The 23,473-nt window shown below is 50.3% G+C and overlaps 1 protein-coding gene and 1 non-coding gene across 2 annotated transcripts in view; one reads left to right on the forward strand and one right to left on the reverse strand.

Annotated features, from left to right (window-relative positions):
• Positions 1 to 23,473, reverse strand: part of LRFN2 (leucine rich repeat and fibronectin type III domain containing 2) — a 208,539-nt gene that overhangs the window by 18,416 nt on the left and 166,650 nt on the right. The gene's annotated exons all lie outside the window — the stretch shown is intronic.
• LOC120363456 (U6 spliceosomal RNA) lies at positions 10,078 to 10,180 on the forward strand. The gene has a single exon (XR_005579002.1). It is a non-coding gene; the product is annotated as a U6 spliceosomal RNA (small nuclear RNA).

Genomic DNA, 23,473 nt, shown 5'->3' on the forward strand with positions numbered 1-23,473 from the left:
GACACTTGGGCTGACTAGGTCTTGGCTCTGTAGGGCCATCCTCTGCATCCCAGGACATCCCTGGGCTCCACCCACCAGATGCCAGAACATACCCCCAGTGTGACAAGCTAAAATGTCTCCAAGCATTGCTCAATGCCCCTGGGGGTGAAGTCACCCTCCACTGAGGCACATTGTTTTAGAGAATTTGGTTGAGAAACAGAAGCTGCCAGGGACAACCTCAGAGGATAGGCACCAGGCAAAGTAGCCAGACCTCACTCTTCTCTGCTGCCAGCCTTCTGCTGCTGCTCTGCATGGTTGAACCAAACCGAAAACCAGCATACACGGGCACAAGCAGGTCGGGCTTCCAGAATGCAGAGCAAGGAGGAGAAGGGGAGAGTGGATCCCGAGGGACAATAGACAGTAAGTGGCTCAACCATGAGGTCAGTCGCAGGCCTCTTGGTGAAAAACGCATCCCTGAAATCCTGAGGGATTTCTTTCCATTGTGTGAACTAGCAACATCTCTGTTAGCAGAAAACATGAATTACTATTTTAAGTTAAGCTGCTCCAATGCGTTAAATTTAATTAAGCTCACACACTCTAAAAGACAATTTGAAACTGCAACCCCAAGCACTTACCCAGGAAATAGAAAACAACTCTAAGTGGCTGCCTCTGGATTGTTTTTCTTTCTTTTTCTGTTAATATTATTTTGTCATTGTTCATTCATCTTAGCACTAACACACAAATCTACAGCCGATACCAGAGGTCTACAAAATCACGGGAGCATTCTACTGTTGACTCTCAAAGCTGTTCTCCACCTCTCACCTGGGTGCCTCTGCCTGTGGGAAACTACATTTCCCAGGCTCCCTTGCGTGTTCCCAGGTTTCCGTGCCCTCAGGCTGCCAGGTGGAGTTGGCCAATAGAGGCACTGGAGAGAGACTGGGGGGCAGGAAGAGGGGAGAAGCCAGTGGTATCTCTTCCACTTGTTTTGTCTGAAAGTGGTTTCTCCCTGTTAGGCTGAGTCTCCTCTGTGATTCCAATCTCAGGGTTCCATCTCCTGCTAGATACATGAGGATCTCAGTCTCTGGTCATGCCATCTCCTCCTGTGTCCTTGCAGCCTTGGATGGGGATGGGTGGGTGGCAGTGGCTCTCGGCTGTTGCTAATCTCTATGGTGTCTCACTGTCTTGCCCCCCACCCACCGCTCCTGCACTCCCCCCACCCACTGTTGACCTCTGAGCACCTCTATCATCCCTAAAATCTAAAACCTGTACTGAATTTTCTTCCCAAGCTGAAGTGCAGTGGTGTGATCTCTCGGGTCACTGCAACCTCTGCCTCCAGGGCTCAAGTGATTCTTGTGCCTCAGCCTCCCAAGTAACTGGAACTACAGGCAGGCGCCACCATGCCAGGCTAATTTTTATTCTTTGAGTAGAGATGGGGTTTCACCATGTTGCCCAGGGTGGTCTTGAACTCATGAGTTCAGGTGGTCCACCTGCCTCAACCTCCCAAAGTGCTGGCATTACAGGTGTGAGCCACCGCGCCGGGCCTGAATTCCCTTGCAAAAGACCTAAAATGTTTTATTTTTTTCTGACCGAATTCTCAAAGACACAAGGAGATAAACTTTACATTGTTGAGAATATTCTGTTTATTAACTTATTTTCTTGCACTTTAGGAAAAGGTGATGATCACTTCATGTTGGCAACAGCACATCTGGGCTGTGTATCTAGCGAAACTCCAGCTTTAGGAAACAATTTACCGCCCTCTCGGAATCCCTCATCACTCCGCCAGTGAGCCAACTTGATCCCATTGCACACAGTGGTCCCTCTTCCTTAGCATCATCTCTTTCTCCAGCTGGTGGTCTCATGTTTTAAGGCCTGACTCATGAATTACCTCTGACCTCACCAGAGCTATCTCTTCTCTCCCTTCTCCCACAACCCCAGCTAGAGTCCCCTGTTAAAGCCCTTCTCAAGTGGGGGCTGTTTATGTACACCTTTCTCTTGAGGACTGGAACTGTGTCTTATGCATCCTTGTATTTCTACTGCCGATCATGACGTCTGGCCTAGAGTCAGTGCTGAGTAAGTATTTACCGTATGGTTAGGCAGTGAGTGCAAGAGTTCCATCTGCAAAATGTTAGGAACTAAACATATGTGAGGAATTCTTATCTAATATTCCAGGGCTAGCTAATGATGAACTCCCAGACACTGGATGGTTCTGAGGACATCTTTCTGGAGAGGTTATTTTTCCTTTTTTTCATGAGGGACGGAGTCTTACTCTGTCTCCCAGGCTGGAGTGCAATGGTGTGACCTTGGCTCACTGTAACTTCTGCCTCCCAGGCTCAAGCAATTGTCCTTCCTCACCCTCCTAAGTAGCTGAGATTACAGGCATGAACCACCATACCTGGCTAGGTTTTGTATTTTTGGTAGAAATGGGGTTTCACCATGTCCGCCAGCCTGGTCTCAAATTCCTGACCTCAGGTGATTCTCTCTCCTCAGCCTCCTAAAGTGCTAGAATTACAGGTGTGAGCCACCGCATCTAGCCTAGAGAGGTATTTTTCTATATCCTTGAAACTTACTGCAAGGATTCCTGAAAACCTTTTATGGATGTGCATATTCATATGTGCTTGGGGCATATGAGTGTGTGTGTATGCTTGTGTGTGAAAAGACGTGTGTCTAAGAGGTATCATTCATCAGCTGAATGTGTGGGTATTTGTGAGTGTGTGTCAGAGTGTAGGTGTTTACATGTATGTGGCAATAAGGGGTCCTGGTCCTATGCAATGTTAGTCATTATTCTGCCCCTCATTCAACCAACCTCCTAATCCCACCTTCCCTAGAGGCTCCCACATCTTCTGAAACTTCTGACGTAACTCCCTGTGTGACCCCTCCCTGCAGGCTGAGCCTCCTCTTTCCTAATGGAACAGAGTTTCCCACCCAGAAAAGGTGTTTAGGCGTCAGGAATAGGAATGGGAAAGGAATGGGAGGGATTCTAAGAGTTTCCATCAGGGCCTTGGGCCTCCAGGAAGAGCTTACGGGCTGACTACCGATCCCCACTCCCCGCTTCTTGTGGCTTCCTGTCTAGGCTACACTCTCCAGCCTCTCTTGCAGCTAAAGGGATGTGAAGGAAGTCATCTGCACCATCTCTGGGTCAGGCCTTCAGTAGGTCAGGATGCCTTCCCCACACTCCCCTTTCTGCCAGCTGGACCCTTGGGCAGGATGACAAGGCCTCGTGGAGGTACACACTGGGTGTCTGAGTCTCCCAGGAGGAAGGTCTCCTGATAACCTGGCACACTGCTCTGGACTGGTAGGATGGTGAATTTGACTCTGCTTGAGCCTTTACATTTGGGCAATTATTTGCAGCAGCAGTTGCTTTCCTGAAGTAACAGACACCTACAGGTGAAATGAGCCTGAGGAGTTTGCTATGCATAGGTATGTATGTGAGAGGATGAATGTGTGTGTGTTCATGTAAGAGGAAGACATTGGTTCTGATGTCTATACAAGAAATCCTTGCCTTCCTGGAGTTGTCAACAAATACCACCTCTTGTATCTGCATAATTCCTCCAGCCTCCCCTCTGCTCCCCCAGCACCACGCCTTTCTGGGTGCTCTGTCCTCTCCCCACTCCATCAGTGACACACCACGGCTGCCTGCTGAGCCTCAGCACTAATTTGGAAAGGCCACATCAAGCTTCCCTGACTCCAGCCCACTGGCTCTCCATTCTCATTACTGGCCCTTCACAGAACTACTGGCTTGCCACCCTCTCTAGCGAGCCTTGAGATCTCAGACTACATGACACGGCCTCATTAAACCAAGCCAAGCAGCCCTTACTCCCAGCCTCTCACTCTTCCTGCAAGCCCCAAAGGGGCCTGTTTGCTTTCATGCATGAGCTGCAAGGGAGTAGAGGAGATGAATATGGTTCCATCCTGCTTACAATTTATTGAGTACTTACTATGTGCCAGGAACTTGACAGGCAGAGTCCAATTCTGCACACTGACTCTGTGAAGTGGGAATAGTTATCCCCATGTCACAGATGAAGAAACTAAGGCTCAGGCAGATAGAACCCCTGCTCAAGTTTACACAGCTGGAACGTTGCTAAGCCAGTGTTGTAAGCCAGGTCTGCCAGGCCACAGAGCATGATCTTCCCTATGCTGTATTACACCGAATTGAACTGAGCAGAATCAGGATTTAGAAGGAGGCAAGTCTTGGAGCTGGGCCAACTGTTTGCCAGCAATTTAAAAAGAAAAAATAACATGCGTTACTTTACAATGATAGCTAACATTTATTGAGCACTTAAGCGCTTACTATATGTCCAACATTGTTCTGAGTATTTTCCATGTATTAGTTAATTTCATCTTGGTAATAATCCTATGAAGGCGGTACTAGCATTAACATCATTGTGGATGAGAAAATCGAGGCTCTGAGACATTAAGTGACTTGACTAAGGTCTCGCAGAGGAGGCTGGTGCTCAGCCAGACTGAACCCAGCACTTTCACATTTCCGCAATTCACGTTCATGACCACCTTGGGAAGCGCATCTAATAATTGTGCTGACCATTTTAGAGCCAGTGGTTGTCTGAACTGCCCTGAGCTCACATAGCTCATTAGGGCCGGAGATGGGACTCCAGTGAATGAGGAGGGCGGTCTGGCTACTTCAGGACACAGACTACCGGGAGGTCTGAGGGAAGTGAGGGAACCACGTGGATATCCATGGGCAGAGTTTCCAGGCAGGAAGGAGCAGCCAGTGCAGGGGCCTTGAGGTAGAAACAGTGAGGAGGATGGTGAGGCTGGAACAGAGACACGGAAAGGGAGAGCAGTAGGAGACGAAGTCACCAAGGTAGTAGCCAGGAGCCAGGCTCTTGCAAATACGTTCACTGTTGTGTTCCAACTCTGAGCATTGGCTACTGGATGCTCGTGTTAAGGATTCTGAGGCTGTGTTTAAACTCAGTGGGACAGAGTCCTCTGAAGCCTGTGTCTTATATTTGCCGTTTCTGGCCTAGCAATCAGAGTAGTTAGAATTACCAGAATTAACAGTACAAGTTGTAGACCCTACTGGTGACTAGTACCAAATGCTGGCCTTCCCTAAGCACCAGGCCCTGAGTGGTAATGGGGGAAGGCACATGTCTGCTCTTTAGAGTGGGACAATCACGGCGTTGGTGTGACTCATTGAGGGCTCTAAGGATCAGAAACCTCTGATCTTCCAGCTGGGGCGAGGGACCAGAGGCCTGGGGTTGAGGACCAGGCTCTGTCCCTGCTCTTCTGCCCTTGTGGCTCCTGAGAATATGGAGCTTCCACAAATGTCCCGAGGTACCCCTGCCTTACTGGCGGTTACTTTAGCCTCTCAGCAGGTGAAGAAGCCACATTCCTTTCAATATGCTTGAGGCTCTGAGGCAGAGCACCCCAACCATTGCTGCAGTCCTCAGGTGTACCCAGACATCCACTTCCACAGCCCCTGGGACAGTAGGCAGGGTTGGCGTCAGCCCCTGTTGAGTTGGCCTCTAAGTGTCCCCTGCTGCCATCCCCCAGTCTCTTCTCTGCAAGCGGTCAGCGAAGAGGGTTAAAACCCAGGTCAGATCCTGTCTTACTCTGCTTAATCCTGCTGCTGCCCCCAGTGAAGCCCACCTCATGTAGTCAAAGTCCTCATGTGGCTCACAGGCCCCATGCAATCTGCCCCTCGCCTCTTGGTTTTTCTCTCCTTCTATTCCCCACTCTTACTCTACAACCTGGGCTCCTTGCTGCCTCTCAAATCTACCAAATGGGCGCCTGCCTCAGGACTGTTGCCATGGCTGTTCGCTCTGCCTGGATGTTCTTCCTCTGGATATTTAAATGCCAGCAGCTTTGCCTCCTTCAGGTCCCTGTTCCAATATCTCATTCTCAGCAAGGCCATCCCTCATCACCCTTTTCAACACTGGCTTCCCCAAGCCTGTTACTCCACTCCAGTTTTCCCCATTGCACCTTTATTGCCCAACAGACAATATTTTGATCTATTATGATTACTGTTAATTGTCTTTCTTTCTCTCTGTCTAGTAGAACATCAGCTCCCTGAGATCAGAGTTTGTTTGTTTTTGCCTGTTTTGTTCACTAATATTTTCCCAGCACCTAGAATGATACTTGGCATAGAGTAGGCCCTTGAAAACATTGGTTGAACTTATAAATGAAATGAGTGTTCCATACTGCACTGCCCAGTATAGTAGTTGCATGTGATCATTTAAATTTAACTTCAAATTAATAATAACTGACTAGAATTAAAAATTGAGTTTCTGAGTCATACCAGCCAGATTTCAAGTGCTCAGCTACATGTGGATAGTGGCTGCTGGATTGAGCAGTGCCACTGTGCAACATTTCCATCATCACAGACAGCACTATTGGATGGTACTGTTCTTTTTTTTTTTTTTTTTTGAGACGGAGTTTCACTCGTTACCCAGGCTGGAGTGCAATGGCGCGATCTCGGCTCATCGCAACCTCCGCCTCCTTGGTTCAGGCAATTCTCCTGCCTCAGCCTCCTGAGTAGCTGGGATTACAGTCACGCACCACCATGCTCAGCGAATTTTTTGTATTTTTAGTAGAGACAGGGTTTCACCATGTTGATCAGGATGGTCTCGATCTCTTGTCCTCGTGATCCACCTGCCTCGGCCTCCCAAAGTGCTGGGATTACAGGCATGAGCCACCGCGCCCAGCCATACTGTTCTAAGAACATGCTATGGAGACTCATCCATGCACCCAGCAAGTGGTGTGAACACGATCATCTTCTATGTGAGCCCTGATGCACCCAACGGGTGGGCCAGTCCAGCGGATGCTGTCCAGCTCTGGGAAAGCTCATACTAAGCGATGAATTGGTCTTAGAGGCTTTGATCTAGATCTCTGCACAGCTCTCCACTCTCTCTGAGGCTCGGGACAGCTTCATCCCTCTTCCTTGACTCTTCCAGTTCTCCATGGTTCCTAGGATCTCTGGGTTCAGCATGCTCTCCCTGGTATTCTCTCAGGCCTGGCTCAAGCTCATCTGCCCTCTGGGGTGTTCTCTCTGCCTCCCATACTCAGCCTGTGCCCCATCCCCTTCCCAAGGCTTGGCCCCACTGGCAGAGCTGCCTCCCCTTCCCCGGAGTCCTCAAATAGAGCCAGCCTGTGTCTTTGGGCCCCCTCTGGTCCTCTGTTTCAGTATGCTGGTTCCTGCTTTTCTGCTTCCCATGTTCAAGCTACTCATTACACTTGTGATGCATTTCTATTAAGAAAAATCCCTCATAGATCCAATAACAATGATAGATGTCATCGGAATACCTACCATTTGCAAGAGATGCTGAAGAGGCAGCAGGGTACAATGGTTACGCACACATGCTCTGGAGCCAGACTGGGGGTTCCCATCCTGGTTTTGCACACACCAGCTGTAATGCCTTATCCTGGGCAAGTTTCTGAAACTCTTTGTGTTTTTTTCCTAGAAATATCCCCTTTCTGTAAAATGGGGCATTCATAATCTCTGCTTTGCAGGGTTGTTATGAAGATTCAAGGAGTCAGGATTCATAAAGTTCCTAGGTCAGTGCCTGGCAGAGTAAGCCCCACATGAGGGTCTGTTACATAAAGGAGTGGGCCATGCTTAACCCACTTAGCCCCAGGGAAATGCCTCTCTGATGGTGGAAATCCGGGCCTCAGGGATTTTTGGCTGGCAAACCTCATACAAGCTAGAAAGTGGGAGTCTCGGGCAGTGCCTGAAGCTGGTTGGGCTGGTAGGGAGGCATCTTGGCTTCAACATTTGCAGCAGGATGGGTCCCCTCCCCAGTCCCTCATAAGACTCTTGTTCAGAAGACATGTGGAAGAAGCATTAGTAAAGGCCTGGCTGAGCAATGGCAGAGAGAACAGGGAGCTGAGCCCAAGGGAGCTGAGCCCAAGGGAGCTGAGCCCCAGCAGGCTGCCTCTCTGCTCATCTCCCAGGGTTAGGCCTTAGCTGGTAAGAGGTGAAGATCACCCATTGAGAGGCCCTGTGTTTGCTCCCTGACTTGGGAGGCATGGCGGACGCAGCTGCCTGGCAAAGACATGGGAAAGTCACAGTCCAAGTGTTTGGTGGGGGCAACAGTGTCAGGTAGGGAGCGTCACCCTGCTCCATGGGGCTCCTTCAACCAGGGGATAAAGCCAGGAGGTGGAAGTCCAGGCACTGGCACCGCACCATTGGGGTTCAAGCTCCAGTGCTGTCACTGACCAGCAGCGTGACCGTGGGCAAGCTACGTAACCACCCTGTGAGAGGGGGCCGATGATAGAGCCCCTTTGCAGTGTTGCTATGAGGATTAAATGAGCCAATCCCTGTGATTTGAACAGTGCCTTGTCCCTAGTGAGTGTTTAATCTGTGCTAGTGTTTGTGACTGAGGATAGAGAAGTGAATCCAGGCCTGAGGTTGGAGATCGACTCGTGGGTCGGGTGCACAGCCAGCTCCACAGGCCAGCTGTGTGAGGTCTGGCAGTCTGTCTTGGTGCAGACGGCTGGGGCCAGCCTTCCCCCGATCCAGGCACTTAACTTGCTGACTCACCAGGCAAGGTGTCTGCAGCTTTTCCCAGTACTCCTCTGCCCTCGCCATGTACAGATCCTAGGAACTCCAGGTTGAGAAGGGTCCTGAGAGCCACCTTGCTTATCAGCACTTCCCTAACAGGCCTACCTGGCTGTCAGCGCCCTCTGCTCACACACTTCCAGGGACACGCCAGGCATTCATCCCAGCTCTGGACAACTTTGAGTGACTCACTGGGGCCATGGTCTGCCAGCCTGCGACTTCCTCCCACCAGTCCAATGCGACCCCACAGCTGCCCAGAACAAGCCTGTTTCTTTCTTTTCTACATGTTGATGCTTCCCATATTGTGAGGCCACTGTCTCATCCCACCTTGACTTTTCACTTCCCCAGAATTAACATTTCCATGGCTTCCAACCATTTCCTCATAGCACAGTTTCTGGTTTGCTTGCATGCTGGCCCGTCTGATCATATCTGATCACATGCCAGTCTGTCTTTGGTCCTTCTCTTGGGGGTTCTGAGCAGTCAGACCCTACATTGCTCCAATCAGACATCATACTTCTTGTGAACCCCATCCCCCTCCTGAAAGTACACTGGATTCTCTAGAAGCCACATCCCATTGGCGGGCACACTGAGCAGACTGTCAATGGAGAGACCCGGTGCTCTCCAAGGGCTGCTGTTCAGCCACATTGCTTAAACAATGTCCCCACCACTGCAGGCTGAACTAACCCAGGCCAGCTCTTGAGCCCATGTAGGGCCTGCCTCTCTCTTTCTCCCTCATTCTGTGTGTGTCCTCATTCAGGTCTCTATTGAGGTAGAAGTTTTCTCTGTGTTTAATTGTCCTTAGCTTCCGGCCCCCAGGGATTAGGTTGGCATAACTTAGAGCAGGCGTCCCCAAACTACGGCCCACAGGCCGCATGCGGCCCCCTGAGGCCATTTATCCGGCCCCCCGCCGCACTTCAGGAAGGGGCACCTCTTTCATTGGTGGTCAGTGAGAGGAGCACAGTATGTGGCGGCCCTCCAACGGTCTGAGGGACAGTGAACTGGCCCCCTGTGTAAAAAGTTAGGGGATGCCTGTCTTAGAGGAAAGAGTATAGGCTTTGGACTCAGACAGAAATTTCTCCTTGAAGGCTAGTTCTGCCCCCGACCAGATGTGTGACTCTAGAGCATGACTTTCCTCTCTCTGAACCTGTTTCCTCATGTGTGAAATGGGAGAGTAATACTAGCCTTCTGTGGTGAGTGTGAGAAATCACGCAAGATAGATAGGAATAAACATGTCTGCTCCTTTCCTGGGCCATTTGGTACCACAATGATGGTGACTACAATGATGCTAGTTGTCATTTATCTCCTGGAGAAGCTGAGAGGAGTCAGCCCAACAACAACTTATCACTTACAGAAAAAATGCAGAAGGTGTCAGATCAATTATACCTTGTTGTAAACATAGACGTGTGCGAAATGAAGATTCCCCGCCAGCTGTGCCCAAGACATGCTAGAACAACCAGCAGACACCAAGTAAATGCCAACTGATGATGAACCTGATCGGACCATTCGCCCCAGTTGGCAGATCCATAATTTCCTAGGGGCATCACCCAGAGCAAAGCCAGCACCAGCCTCCTTGAAAACGCTATCGCATGCTCTCTTTGGCAGCACCTCTACTAAAACTGGAACCATGCAGAGGTTAGCATGGTCCCTGCGGACGGACGATAGCACATTTGTGAAGCGTTTTATGTCTGTGTGCCATTCTGATACATGCTACAACTTGCGTGAACCTTGTGTGATTCCACTGACATAAAAAACCTAGAGTAGTCAAATTCATAGAGACAGAACATGGCAGAGTGGCTGCTGGGCACTAGTGGGAGGGAGGAATGGGGAATTCTTATTTAATGAGTCCAGAGTTTTAGTTTGGGATGATAGAAACATTCTAAGATGGATGGTGATGGTGGCTGCAAAACAGTCTGATGTATTTACTGCCAGCAAATTGTACACTTGAATGTGGTTAAAATGGTAAATGTTATGTATCTTTTACAATAAACAATGGCAATGAAACATTGCAAAGCCAATTCTACCAGGTGAGCAGGAAGAGGAGAGGTTGTTGGAAATAGCTGAGTCACTTCAGGGAGGCTGGTGAGCCTCCGAGTGGCAGTCACCATCGGCAGGGGCTGCTTGGTTCTGTTGTCAGTGGGCTTGGGTGACCCTGTCAGATCTGGGGAAGGAGACCACCTTTGGGGAGGGGTAGAAAGACCCCCCTGCCCATCTGTCTGCTATTCTACATGTGCCCCAGTGGGTGAAGAATAGGGCAACTCCAGAGCAGAAGTTGGCAGGTATCAAATGCCTGGGAAGAGGGTGCTGAAGATAGAGCATGGTGGTTGACAGCCCCTGGGCTTGGGTTCTAACCACGCTCTGGCGCTGACTAGCTGTGTGACCCTAGGCAGCTTCCATACCCTGTGCCTCAGTTCAACAGGAACACTAGTACCTACTGTGTAGGAATGCTGGCAGGACTAAACAAGGTAAAGTGTGTTAAATGCTTGGGGTGTCTGGCAATAAATGAAGGAATGGCAAACACTGGGTTTTGTTTCAGCGACAATGGTGAAGTCAACAGTAACCCTTTGTCTTGGTTTACTTGTAGTGCTTAACAGAATACTACAGACTAATGTATGTTTTTAAAAAAACAACAGAATTAATTTTCTCGCAGTTCTAGAGGCTGGAAGCCCAAGATTAAGGCGCCAGCATCTAGTCTGACGAGGGCCTTCTTTCTGTATCTTCACATGGCAGCAGGTGGGAGGGCAAGAGACAGAGAGCTCCCTCTGCAGCCACAGCCCTCATGGCTCATCACCCCTTACAGGCCCACTTCATCCTATCATTGGGGATTAGGTGCTAACCTCAGAATCTTGAAGAGGATGCAAACATTCAAACCATTGCGCCCTTAATAAAGCAAATCTGGTAAAATGAAGCACTCAGTCATTTCATGGAGGAGTATTTGCGCCCCGCCTTTTCCCTCAATTATTACCCTCTCCCTCTGTTAGGTCAGAAGCTGTATCAGAAGAAGGAACCTGTATCAACCCCCAGGGTGAATCTGTGCTCTAGTGAAGAAGGTTTACTGACTGCACCATGCTAGGTGAGTCACTTCCCATCTTTGAGCCTCACCCTCACGGTTTTCTCACCTGCAAAATGGGTTAATAACAGCAATCATATGGTGTCTTTGTGAAAATTAAGTACAATGCTATTTTTTCAGTACAGAGTATGCGGCTTAGAGAATGTTTATGCAATAGAAAGTCGCCATGATGATGTTTGCATTTGGTATTTGAAGATCATTTTGAAAAGTTGGCCCCACCATCTGCTAGCTGAGCAATCTTAAACAAGGAGATTTCACTCCCCTGAATCTCAGCCTCCTCATCTGTCAAATGAGAATGATAATGCTACCACTTCCCCCCATAGGACCGCTGGGAAAACCTGCTAAGACACGCATCTGCTTGGACGCAGATGTAAGTAGTGGAGCATTCACAAATGCGAGGTGCCCATTTTTTATAATGGGACAGCCAGCACTTTGGCATGAATGAGTGATGGAGAAACTTACCGACATTGCCTTGGGGGCTGCTCCAAGCTGCATGCCTGGAGGCAGGCCCCTCCCCCCCACCCTGGTGAGAGACTCGCTGGGCGCCCATTTGCTGAGTTGCCACATCATCCTGCCTGCCGCCTCACCCCAAGGAGAGGTGCCCTTTCCACCCAGCGGTCAGGAGGAGCCCACTCAGCACTTCTCTGGGCTGTGTTTCTGCTGATCCTCCCCAGATACCTCTGTCTCTAACAAGCAGGCTGGCCAGCAAGGAACTAATTAAGGGTGGGGAGAGTGCTGGCCTTTAGAGGGAGGTCTCAGGTGGGCAGCGGGGCAGTCACGCTGTCCAGCCAACGGGAAGGCCCTGACGCACTCCCGACCCTGGAGTCAGCAGGAGGGAGGATGGGGGAGCAGAGCCGTCCTCACCCACCAGCCATCCTCATGTCCAGGGTGGAGGACGAGGCTCTAATGCCCACTCCGTCACGACTTTGTTCAGCCTTGAGCAAGTACCTTTCCTTCTCTGTGCTTCCACGTTCACTTTTAACATTTTAGAATTTTGCAAGACCATCATTGGAAGAGGGGTGATGGGAGCAAGAGGGAGGCAGAAGGAGGGGGATGGGACACTGGGGCTGTGGGAGTAGGGGTAGCAGCATGTTCCCGACCCTGAAAGCACACAGGAGTCAGCATCAAAGTGACCTGGGCTCTGGCTCAAATCCCATCTCCACAATTTACTGACTATATCTTTACTCCATTACTTAACTTTCCATAGCTTTTGTCTTCTTTTTGGTAAAAGCAGTTTGCAAACCCAATTTGCAGAATTAAATAAAGATTAGAAGTAATGTACACCAAGCACTGACATTCAGCATATACTCAATAAATCACGTATGTATCTAGTGAATGCTGACATACTTTATTATTGTCTATCCTCTGTCTATTTATCTTTCCATCATCTCTTTTATAGGCAACACGAACACTGTCTATTTCACCCACCTCGCAGCAGGACCTCTCCTGATGGCAGATGATGAGCCATCTGAGGGCACAGGTAGTTTTAGGGGTTGGAGTCTCTGCCAGATGGGCAGAGGAGCCTTCCTACAGGACTTATTCATTAGCTGGGAGCTTGAAGGTGGAGCTGGCCTGGCTAGAGGTACACCACCCTGGTTTTGCCTGGGAATTACTAAAAGCAGCAGTGTAATTATCCTCCTTCCTCTGTCCTGCCCCAAGTCTGGGAGCAGCCAGCTCCTGTGGGGACAATGAACACAGAACAGAGCCACTAATTGCACACCAGGGTCCCTGGAGGATGGCCATATGGGCCTTCATCTTCTTAATGTGGAAGTAATCATGTAAGTAAATCACGTGTGAGTAAATCACAGACCTACTCTCATCTGTAATTTTCTGGGAGTCTCTCCAGCACTGTTTATTGGGGTGCATGGGTCTGAAGCCCCAGGAATTGGCTCTCTCTCCTCCCTCTCCAGGTCCAGCTGGCAAGAGGCCACACTGGATGGCAGTTGGAAGTGAGGCTGATGAGTCATCCCTGCTCTGCTGGGGCACATGAAGGTGTGGTGGAGGGCGAAGTCCAACCGAGCACAGCAGGAGTAGGGGGGCTGTATGAGAGGGTAGCCACTGGCCAGCGTGTGTGTGTAGATACATATGTGAGAGTGACCATGCATCTGCTGGCCAGCATGTGTGTGTAGATACATACGTGATTGTGACTGTGCATCCTCTGGCCAGCATGTGTGTAGATACATATGTGAGTATGACTTGCATCCGCTGGCCAGTGTGTGTGTGTAGATACATATGTGAGTGTGACTGCGCATCTGCTGGCCAGCGTGTGTGTATAGATACATATGTGAGTGTGACTGCGCATCCTCTGGCCAGCGTATGTGTGTAGATACATATGTGAGTATGACTTGCATCCGCTGGCCAGTGTGTTTGTATAGATACATATGTGAGTGTGATTGCGCATCCTCTGGCCAGCGTGTGTGTGTAGATACATATATGAGTGTGACTGTGCATCTGCTGGCCAGCGTGGAAGCAGCCCTGGGTTTGTGAGCGAGGAAGAGGACTGGCCTGAGGCCGTGAGTACCTGTGAACATACATGGGCGGGTGAACGTGTGAATCAGCATCCTTACAGAGGCTACATGACCCTGTGGGGTCTGGACCCACTGCCTCTCTGCTCCAGCTTGCCCGCCCTGCCCTGCACTCACTCTGCTCCTCAGAAGCACTCCAGCCGTGGAGGCTTTGCCCTGGCCCTTCCCTCTGCCTGGAAGGCCCTTTCCACAGACCTCAGTTCGTCTCCCCTTCAAGTCTGCTCCAATCCCACCTTCTCAGTGAGGCCTGCCCTGGATGCCCTAGCCGGCAGTACAACTTACACACCACCCCCAGCGCCCTGCCACATCTTGCCTGTGGTTTCTGTTGTGTGTGGCCGTCACTACCTCCCAGCACCCATACCATTTACTCATTTGCCATGCCTGTTGCCCGTTTTCCTCTCATAAGGACCAGGATGGTGGGTGTTTTGTTGATTGATGTGTCCTACACACCCGGAACGGGAGGATTTCTTTGCTGGCATAGCTGCCTCGGGCCTCGCATCTGCATGTAACATGGGGAGGAGACAGAAGCCATCCAGGTCATGGGGCTGCTGGGCAGGCTCAATGGTCAGATACCTGGAAGCGCTGACAGCAGCGCCTGGCACACTGCTCAGTAGCTGTGAGCCCTCGTTATCATGCCGCACTGCAGCCTGGAAATGAAGCCTGCATGAGTGATCCATGGAAGGCTCTGGTACAGCAGCGGACATCCCAGTGAGGGCTCCTGACAAACGCTCCCTGCCCCACTCCCACCCCATCCCTGACAAATTCGCAGGAAGAAAAATTCTCTGACCTTCCCCAGTCAAGGAACTCATATTTTGGGGATACCTTTGGGGTAGGAAATTATTTATCAGCAAATTTATATGGTTTTGTTTTTTAAATCAAGGGAAGAGGCAAGCAAGGCCCCATCCCTGCCTAGCCTGAGGCTGCACAGCGCCCGAGTCCCATAGGTAGTTAAGAGAGTGTGACTGGCAAGTACATCCTCTGAGGGGTGTGAGAGCTGCTCAGACCATGCGGGACCTGGAGCTCTGGCCTGAGTCTCCAGCCCAGAGTCTTCTCCCAGCACTGCAGACCCCAACAGGCTATGAGATGGGGGGCAAGTCCCTTCTCTAGGTCTCTGCTTTTCCCTGACACAGTGAGGCACTGGAATTAAACCATTTCTTAGGTAATTTCCACACTCATTCACTCATCCAGGAAATGTGTGTGGCGCTTATGTGACAGGCACTGCTCTAGGTACCTGTGGGGACAGCAGTGACCACCGCTGATACGACTCCCTGCCTTGTGGAGTTGACATTCTCTGTAGGGACAGAGCAAATGTAAACATAATTAGTAACTGATTTAGTATGTTAGAAAGTGAACTATGCTACGGAAAAAAGAACAAGCAGGTAAAAGAGAAAAAGAAAGAATTGAGGTGAAGGTGGAATGGCTCATCTTTAAGAGGGTGGTCAAGCATCACCTCATTGAGCAGGTGACCTTTGAGGTGAGGGACATCTTACATCCCAGGAACCTAAGAAGGGCAATGATTCCCAGAACTGCCGTATTCCAGAGAGCACCGTTTGGGTCTCTGGAACCCCATCTCTTTTTGTTCTCCGTCTCTGTGCACACCAACCCCGTGCCACCCAGTGGGTGATAGGACTGGAAGACAGATCAGCCATATTTGCAACAGTGGTGAGTGATTTACCACTGCTTTTATTCATACTCAGGTATTTCATGGCTCCTGCGGCTTTGATGGGATAAATACGACCTCTTATTCTCCACTTTGCTTAAGACGCGAGGTCAACAGCCCAGCTGTTATCTATCTGCTGTTTCCTCTGCTGTATGTCCCCAAGCCAGGGAATCCCGTGACTGTCCGAGATTCACGGCACCGTCCTCCAGCTACACACACCTGCCTGCCACTCAGCACTGGGCCTCGGTCTGGCTGGGCAAGGGAGGCGGTGGCTGCTGTAGCTCTGGGGGGACGATGGTTCATGAAGGGCAGACGCCGAGCCATAAATCTCCCTCTTCCCCAAGCCTGTGCTGTCTCTAGGGCTGGACTGCGACCCAGTTTCCTTTCAGTCTGGGAGGAGGCAGCGGTGGGAGGCAGAGCAGCCATGGTTCAAATGGCAAGTTATAAATTAGAACACTCCAGGACATGGCCATCATCTTTCCAGCATGGAGAAGGGGTAGAAGGCATACATCAGCCTGCCTGCCTCCGATGGAATCCCCCAGGCCCTTGAAGCCCCCGAGGCTCCCTTCTGCCTTCAAAGCAGCTGTGGCTTTGTCAGACATCACCAGCACTGCCGGAAGTTCTTCCACTTGTCTAGCTGAGAGCCCTCCCCTCCTGAAGCACCCGTCTGCTTCCTCTTGCTCCTCATTATGTGCAGGTGGGTGGGATGGGTGGGTCTGGGTCAGTCTCCCCCACTTCCTCATGCTAGTTCTGAGTGCCAGAGGGCTGATGGTTCTGGAGTTGTCAGTAGCTTGGGCGACCGAGGAGGGGACAGGGTTGAAGGAAATGGGCTTGCTGGCTTCTATTTTGAAGACATTACCTGTAACTTCAAGACACTCATCTCACCCCCTCAATCCTAACTCATGTCTTGGGAGGAAGAGGAACAGTCAGGAGCTCTTTGAAACAAAACAAACCTGGGTTTGAATCTGGCTCTGCCACTTCCTAGCTGGGAGGCCTCAGGCAGCTTACCTACCCTCTCTTCTCTCTGCGATTCCTAACCTGGGAAAGAATCATAACCCCTGCCTCCCGGGAAGCTGTGAAGGTGCCCAGTGCAGTGGGGTGCAGGCAGGAGCCACTCAGAAGCTAGCTGTGCACTATGGAGACCTCAAGCTCCTGCAGACCCTGCAGCCAGCCTGCCTGGCTTCAAATCACAGCTGGAACACCTCAGGCAGGCTTCTTTACCCAGGCTGGGGCTGAGTTTTCTCCTCTATAAAATCAAGATAATAACTGCACTTTTTTTTGTCAGGATGTTGAAATAATTAAATGAGCTAATAAATAGAAACCATGTAGAACAGTACCTGGCATGGAATAATTTCTCAGAAAGGTTGGCTCTTATTATCTTTATTGGAAGAGAAACCATTTGCATGTACTTAGCATTTTTGACCTAATTCTATCCATTGGTTTTGTGATTTATAACCCATTTATTTCCAATCAAAGAAATGAAATGGCTTGAAACATAAAAACATATAAAATGGGACAAGCAAAATTTGTTACTGTTTTATTGAAGATTGAAAATCAGTAACAAGACTTGAATGAGAAGCGTGGCCCCCCAGGAGGGGTCACTGTGACACCCAAAGCGTAACTTCAGTTATAAATCCCACATGACCACAAAGCTGAACACAGCCCTGGGCTATGCTCTTTTGGAAACAGCCTAGTGAGGAGGCAGCAAGATGGTTCCAGACAATATGGGGGGAGTGGCTCTGCTGGGGTACTCTGTGTGGGAGTTGGCACCATTGGAGGCTACGGAGGGCTGAGGCTGCCTTCAAATGGGGGGCACCCTCAGCTACAGAGGAGCTTCTTCTGTCCACTTTGGCCTGCGCAGGCCACATTCAGTGTACTGCCATTGCTGGACCTCACACCCACAGAAAGCCATCACAAACCCCGCACACATCTGAGGCAAGGTACCAGAGACCCACCCAAGGCAACTTCCTGCTCCAGAGACAGACAAACATGCCAGCCTTTCCCTGCAATGCCTCCTGTGCCTCTTCACTGATTAAGGGTTTTTTTTGTTTTGTTTTTTTTTTTTTTTTTTTTTTTTGGGATGGAGTCTTTCTCTGTCGCCTAGGCTGGAGTGCAATGGCATGATCTTGGCTCACTGCAACGTCCACCTCCCAGGTTCAAGTGATTATCCTGCCTCAGCTTCCTGAGTAGCTGGGATTACAAGCATGCACCATCATGTCCAGCTAATTTTTGTATTTTTAGTAGAGACGGGATGTCATCATGTTGGCCAGGCTGGTCTCAAACTCCTGACCTCAGGTAATCCACCTACCTCAGCCTCCCAAAGTGCTAGGATTACAGGTGTGAGCCACCATGCCTGGCCTGAATTTCTACTTGACCTTCTGGGTCACCTCTTCCTCGAAGCCTTCCCGGCTTCCCCAGACTCGGTCAGTTCCCCAGGACCTGCTCTAGTATATGCTTGCCCAGCATTTATCACAGCTGTAGCTATGGAATCAGTGAACAGCCCCCAGCATAGTTGTTTAGCGTTTGTCTCCCTGGGAGATGTGAGTTGCAGGAGGGCAGAAATGCCTTGTTCATAGCTGCCCTTCCCATGTGTAGCCCAGACTTGAGTCGTAAACTTAAACACCTCTTAAATGACTAAAGGTAAAGGCAAGATAGAGGAAGGCAGGGAGGGAGGATGTTGAATCTGAACAAATAGCATTGGGTGAACTATGAGAATTACGTTTAAAAAATAAAATTAGTTTCATGCCTAATAAAGATAAAGGCAGATTCTGAAGATCAGAGGTAAAGGGACATAGATTTGAGGGCCTGCAATGAGGTATAACTTTTGTTTGTTTTGAGACAGAGTCTTGCTTCTTTGCCCAGGTTGGAGTACAGTGGTGCAATATCAGCTCACTGCAACCTCCGCCTCCTGGGTTCAAGAAATTCTCCTGCCTCAGCCTCCTCAGTAGCTGGGATTACAGGTATGTGCCAGCATGCTTGGCTAATTTTTGTATTTTGAGTAGAGACAGGGTTTCACCATGTTGGCCAGGCTGGTCTTAAACTCCTGACTTCAAGTGATCCGCCTGCCTCAGCCTCCCAAAGTGCTGGTATTACAGGCATGAACCACCACACCCGGTAAACGAGGCATAACTTTTTAGCCAGTGGCACCCAACAGTGGTGGGGGCTTTCTTGTCTCTGGAAGTTATTCCTGCATGAGGAGGCCAGCCAACATCCCAAGGGGGTGGCAGCAATGAGGGGTGATGGATGAGGGGAGTGGTGGGTACCACAAAGATTCACAGAAAGGAGAGGTTTGACCTGGATGAACTTGAACTTACCTTCTCTTCCTCTGGACTTTCTTTGGTCTAAGAGTAGTAAGAACTAGGCCCATTTTAAAGACAGAAGAACCAAGTCCAAGAGAGTTGCAATAAATAAGCAGCTGGACTGGTCCTAAGGACTTTGGCTCTGCCTTTCCTCTCCCTGACTCACCCAAGTGTTTGGCAACGGGTCCACACAGAGGAACTGGGCTTTGAGGTCACCTCATGACCCTTCCTGGCCCCTTCCTCCTTCTCTTGCCAGGGTGTCCACTGTGCCCTCCTTCAGGTCAGCATCCACTGGTTGCCGGCCCCAGGAAAAAACCCACTTTGCCATCTCCCAGGTTTCTGCCCATTAAACATGCAAATAAATCCATCTTTAATGGTGGAATTCCCAGTCCTCTGAACTGTAAATGAAGCATTTTTAAACAGCATTCTGTTCTTAGGTCTATTCTAGGTAGGGTGGGGAAGAATAGGGCTTGGATCTAAACCCAGGCAGTCCTGCTCTCCCAGTGTGGGAGAAGTAGCCCCCAACCCACTCCCTTTTGCTGCAGGATAGAAGCTTCCTTCCAGCCCCCTGCCCCTGAGGGAAGAGACTGCTGAGCACCAGCCAAGCCAACCCAGGAATCTTCAAAGCCTCCCTCTTCCACTCAGACCTTTTTCCTAGCAACAATCAAAGCTTGAGGGAGGAGAGCGAAGCAGCCTTGGGAAGCAGCCCTTGGCACTGGCTCACACGCGGTGGCATTTTGACGGGTGGTAAAAATATCTTTCTGGTGTTCGGTGCCGGCTGCCGCTGCTGCCACCATCTCAGCTTCCAAGATCCTGTCTCCATGCTCAGTGCCTCAGCAGCCTCCCCACCTGTCCACGCACACCCCAGGAGTCAGAGCACAGGTCACCGAGCCCCTGACCAAGGGCCACATTCACACCCTACAACTGCCACCTTCATTGCCAGGGCCAGACACCAGCAAAAAATGCACTTCTGAGCCCCTAGAGTAGGTGATTTATTGTCAGAAATGCTGCGGCACACACCTAATGAGCTAATTAAACAAGCACATAAATAATTACTCTCTATCAGAGTACACGGCTGTGGGGTAGAGGGGTGGGGGATGCTGACAGAGGAGCTGGGTCAGTGACAAGGTAGGATGTCTGCTCTGCAGAGGGAGATCCAAAACTCCTCTCCACCCAAAAGGCTGTGAGTTGGGCCTCAGTGAGGTTCCCGGGCCAGGCAGACATAGACCCCGGGATTCTGCCAGAAAAAATTATTATAACATGCTGCTTTGTTCCTTACCTAAGTACTTCCTGCTCCGACTCACAGGCCCACACCCTAATCTCCTTCTGCCCCAAGTGGGAGAGAAAAAAGGGGTTCTTCTCCCATTTTATGGATGTGAACATTCAGATACAGCTAAAACCCTGGAGCCATCCCGTAACTGGTCTCCCTGATGGCTTCTCGGCCTACTGTGGTATATTCTCCAGGCAGCCCCAGAATATTCTGAATCACATCATGCCAGTCTCCTGCTTTCAAATCTCCCCAGTGCCAGCCCCAGTGATTTCCATCTCATTCGGGATAAAATCAAGGCCTCATGATGGCGAGCAAGGGCGTATGTAATCCAGCCCGGTCCAGCCCTCTCACACATCGGCCGCCACTCTTCCTCCAGAGGCCCTGGAGTCCTTTCCACTTCTCCAACAGGATAAATGCATCCCTACCCCAGGCCCTTTGTATGTACTGTTCCCCCTGCCTGACTCTTTCATTCCATTCAGGTCTCCACTCCAGTGGCACTCCTTACAGAGGCGATTCCTGACCACCAGTATAAAACCATAGCCCTCTGGTCTCGGTCTCCTTATACTGCTTATTTTTCTTCCTCGTGTACATATATGAATTTTTCATCTCTCCCCCGATGAGAACGTAAGCTCATTGATGTTCACGGCCACCCGTTCTCTTCCCTCTTCCAACGTCTACATTCCTATCACTTTCCTAGGCAAGAGCTGTGCCTGTCTTTTCTCAATCCTGAGCTCTTGACCAGACCATAAATATTTATTGACTGAATAAGTGAGTATCTGGTTCCAAACACAGAGTTTTCCTCACTCCAGGTCATGCCTCCCCTCGGAACTTCTCGCCAGCAGCAGGAGGAAGCCTAAGGTCAGGACGGCACGGATTCCAAGCTCAGGCTCCACCGCCTCCAGGCTGTGAGGCCTTGCGAGTCACGCCACCTCCCTATGGCTCAGAGTCCTCATCTGTCAAGCGGCAGTAATGGATCACACCTCATAGGGTTAGCGTGAGTCCAAATAAGAGAACATGCAGAATGTCTTTAGAACAGTACCTGGAGTGCAGTAAGGGCTCAGAGACATAGCTACTGTGTGTGACATTCAAGGCCATCTACACTCTGCCCTCTTCCAACCTCTGCATTCCTATCATTGTCCTAGACCGGTGATTCTCAAAGTAAGTTCCCCAGACCAGCAGCATCAGCATCTTGGAGAGACTGTATTAGAAATGCAGATTCTCAGGCTCCACTCGGTACCTACTGAATTACAAACTCATGGGGCAGGACCCTGCACTTGTGTGTTCACAAGCTCGCCAGGTGATTCTTATGCATCCTCTGGTTTGAGAACCGCTGTCTTATAGGGGGGCTTTCTGCTAGGAAAGTCAAGTGTTGCAAATAACTACTGGTCCTGTTTCTTTATTGACCTGTGATACAGCAGCACCTCCACAGCCTTTCGTGGCTTGATGCGGAGCGCAGTACATTCCCTGCCCCTGGGCTTTGGGCTTGGCCACGTAACTTGCTGTGGCCAGCGGGATTCAGCAGATGTGATACCAACAGAAGCTTCACCTTCTTTTCTGTGGCTGGGCCTGCCTTCCTGCATTTCTGCTGTCACCGTGAGAAGATCATACCTGGAAAACCACTACCACTCTCCTGGGGATCCGGAATGAGATACATAGAGAAGACTGAAATCAGAACGGGAGCCTGAAGCTGAGTGCAGTCCCACCCAGCCCAGACGTCAGACCAGTTCAACTCCAGCCAACCTGCAGAGCCACGACTAAGGAAATTCAACATTCCTGGTTGTAAGCCACCTAGAGTTTGAGGTTCTTTATTATGCAACGTGCTTGTGGTGGCAGCTGACAAACACCAGGGAGCCTCACAGGCCTTTGACGGGGCCTAGTCATTCCTGCCTCTGTCTCTCTCTTCATTGGTTTCACCTAAAACAGCTACCGCCGCTGCCCACCGCCCCCACCCCACACTGCCTCCTTCCTTCCACATCCCACCTTAACCGCAGGACACAGCTTACATTGCACTGTACCTGCTCTCATTGCCCCCCAGAATATGCTCCTCTTAAGCCAGGTAGTTGGCTCATGGAAAAGCTCACGTGGATTAACATCACCAAGCAATTCATTTATGTTTTAACCTTTTACGGGGCTAATTGCTAAACTGAGAAGCTTTTTTACTTAGCGCCATCACTGACTAATGACCTAGTGCAAAGGTCTGGCGTTTAACAGATCTCTTCCACGCTTCATTTCCTGCTGCTCACCTCCTTTACGATGCAGTCAGAGTTTGTCCACACATCTGGATCAGCACTCCCACGCACAGCATCAGCCCCACAGCCACAGAACACAGTGGAACCCACCCCTGCTGGAAACAGCTCTCCTTTGTAAAGAGTTAACAAGCTTGTTCATCCACAGTGCACGGCTGCATGGTGCCGCCTTCACCCTGGGGTGGCCCATCACATCCTGTGATATTGTGCCATTCTTCCCGCACCGCCCCAACTTCTGAGACCCTGAAGATGATGGACATTAATTTGACTTCTTGTCATGATCCCTTCTGTCATGCACAGGTGCCCACTCCCAACACACATGCTCATGCCGGACCATAGGCCTAATTGGTAAGAGGTAAGCTTTTCTCTTTGCTTTGCTCTGCTCTGTGTCTCCAGAGATGAGAAAAGAACACTCACAGAGAGGCAGGAAAGCAGCCTCATCGGCTTCCTCTCCAGGGTGGCCTCAGCCACAAACGGGCTACTGGTTGCTGGGACTGTGTGGGCAGGTGCCAAGAAATGCACACAGCAGCGATGCTCTCGCCCGTGCAGCTCTGTGGCGGTCTATGCCTCCCCAACATCCATTCCCCACTCCTAACTTCACGGTAGAACGTTGATTTTATCTACTGGGGAGCAATGTGCCCAAACAGGCAATTGCCTTCCTCAGCCTCCGACGTGCATTGGGGGAAATACAATGAGCTAGTAGCAAGTCAGTGAGTGGGATTCTTTAGAGGGGTCGGTGCCTGTCTTAGTTTGCGTTTCCCAGAAGCAGGCCCTGAGACAAGGATTTGAGCACAAGTAGTTTATTTGGGAGGTGGGCTCAGGAAGCTGTGGTAAGGAAGCGTGGAAGGAAGTCAACGTAGGGCATTTTGCTAAGCAAGTTACCACTGTGGGCAATTGGGGCTCACCCCTACTGGG

This window comes from Saimiri boliviensis, chromosome 4 (assembly GCF_048565385.1).
Source record: "Saimiri boliviensis isolate mSaiBol1 chromosome 4, mSaiBol1.pri, whole genome shotgun sequence".
Taxonomy (NCBI): Eukaryota; Metazoa; Chordata; class Mammalia; order Primates; family Cebidae; genus Saimiri; species Saimiri boliviensis.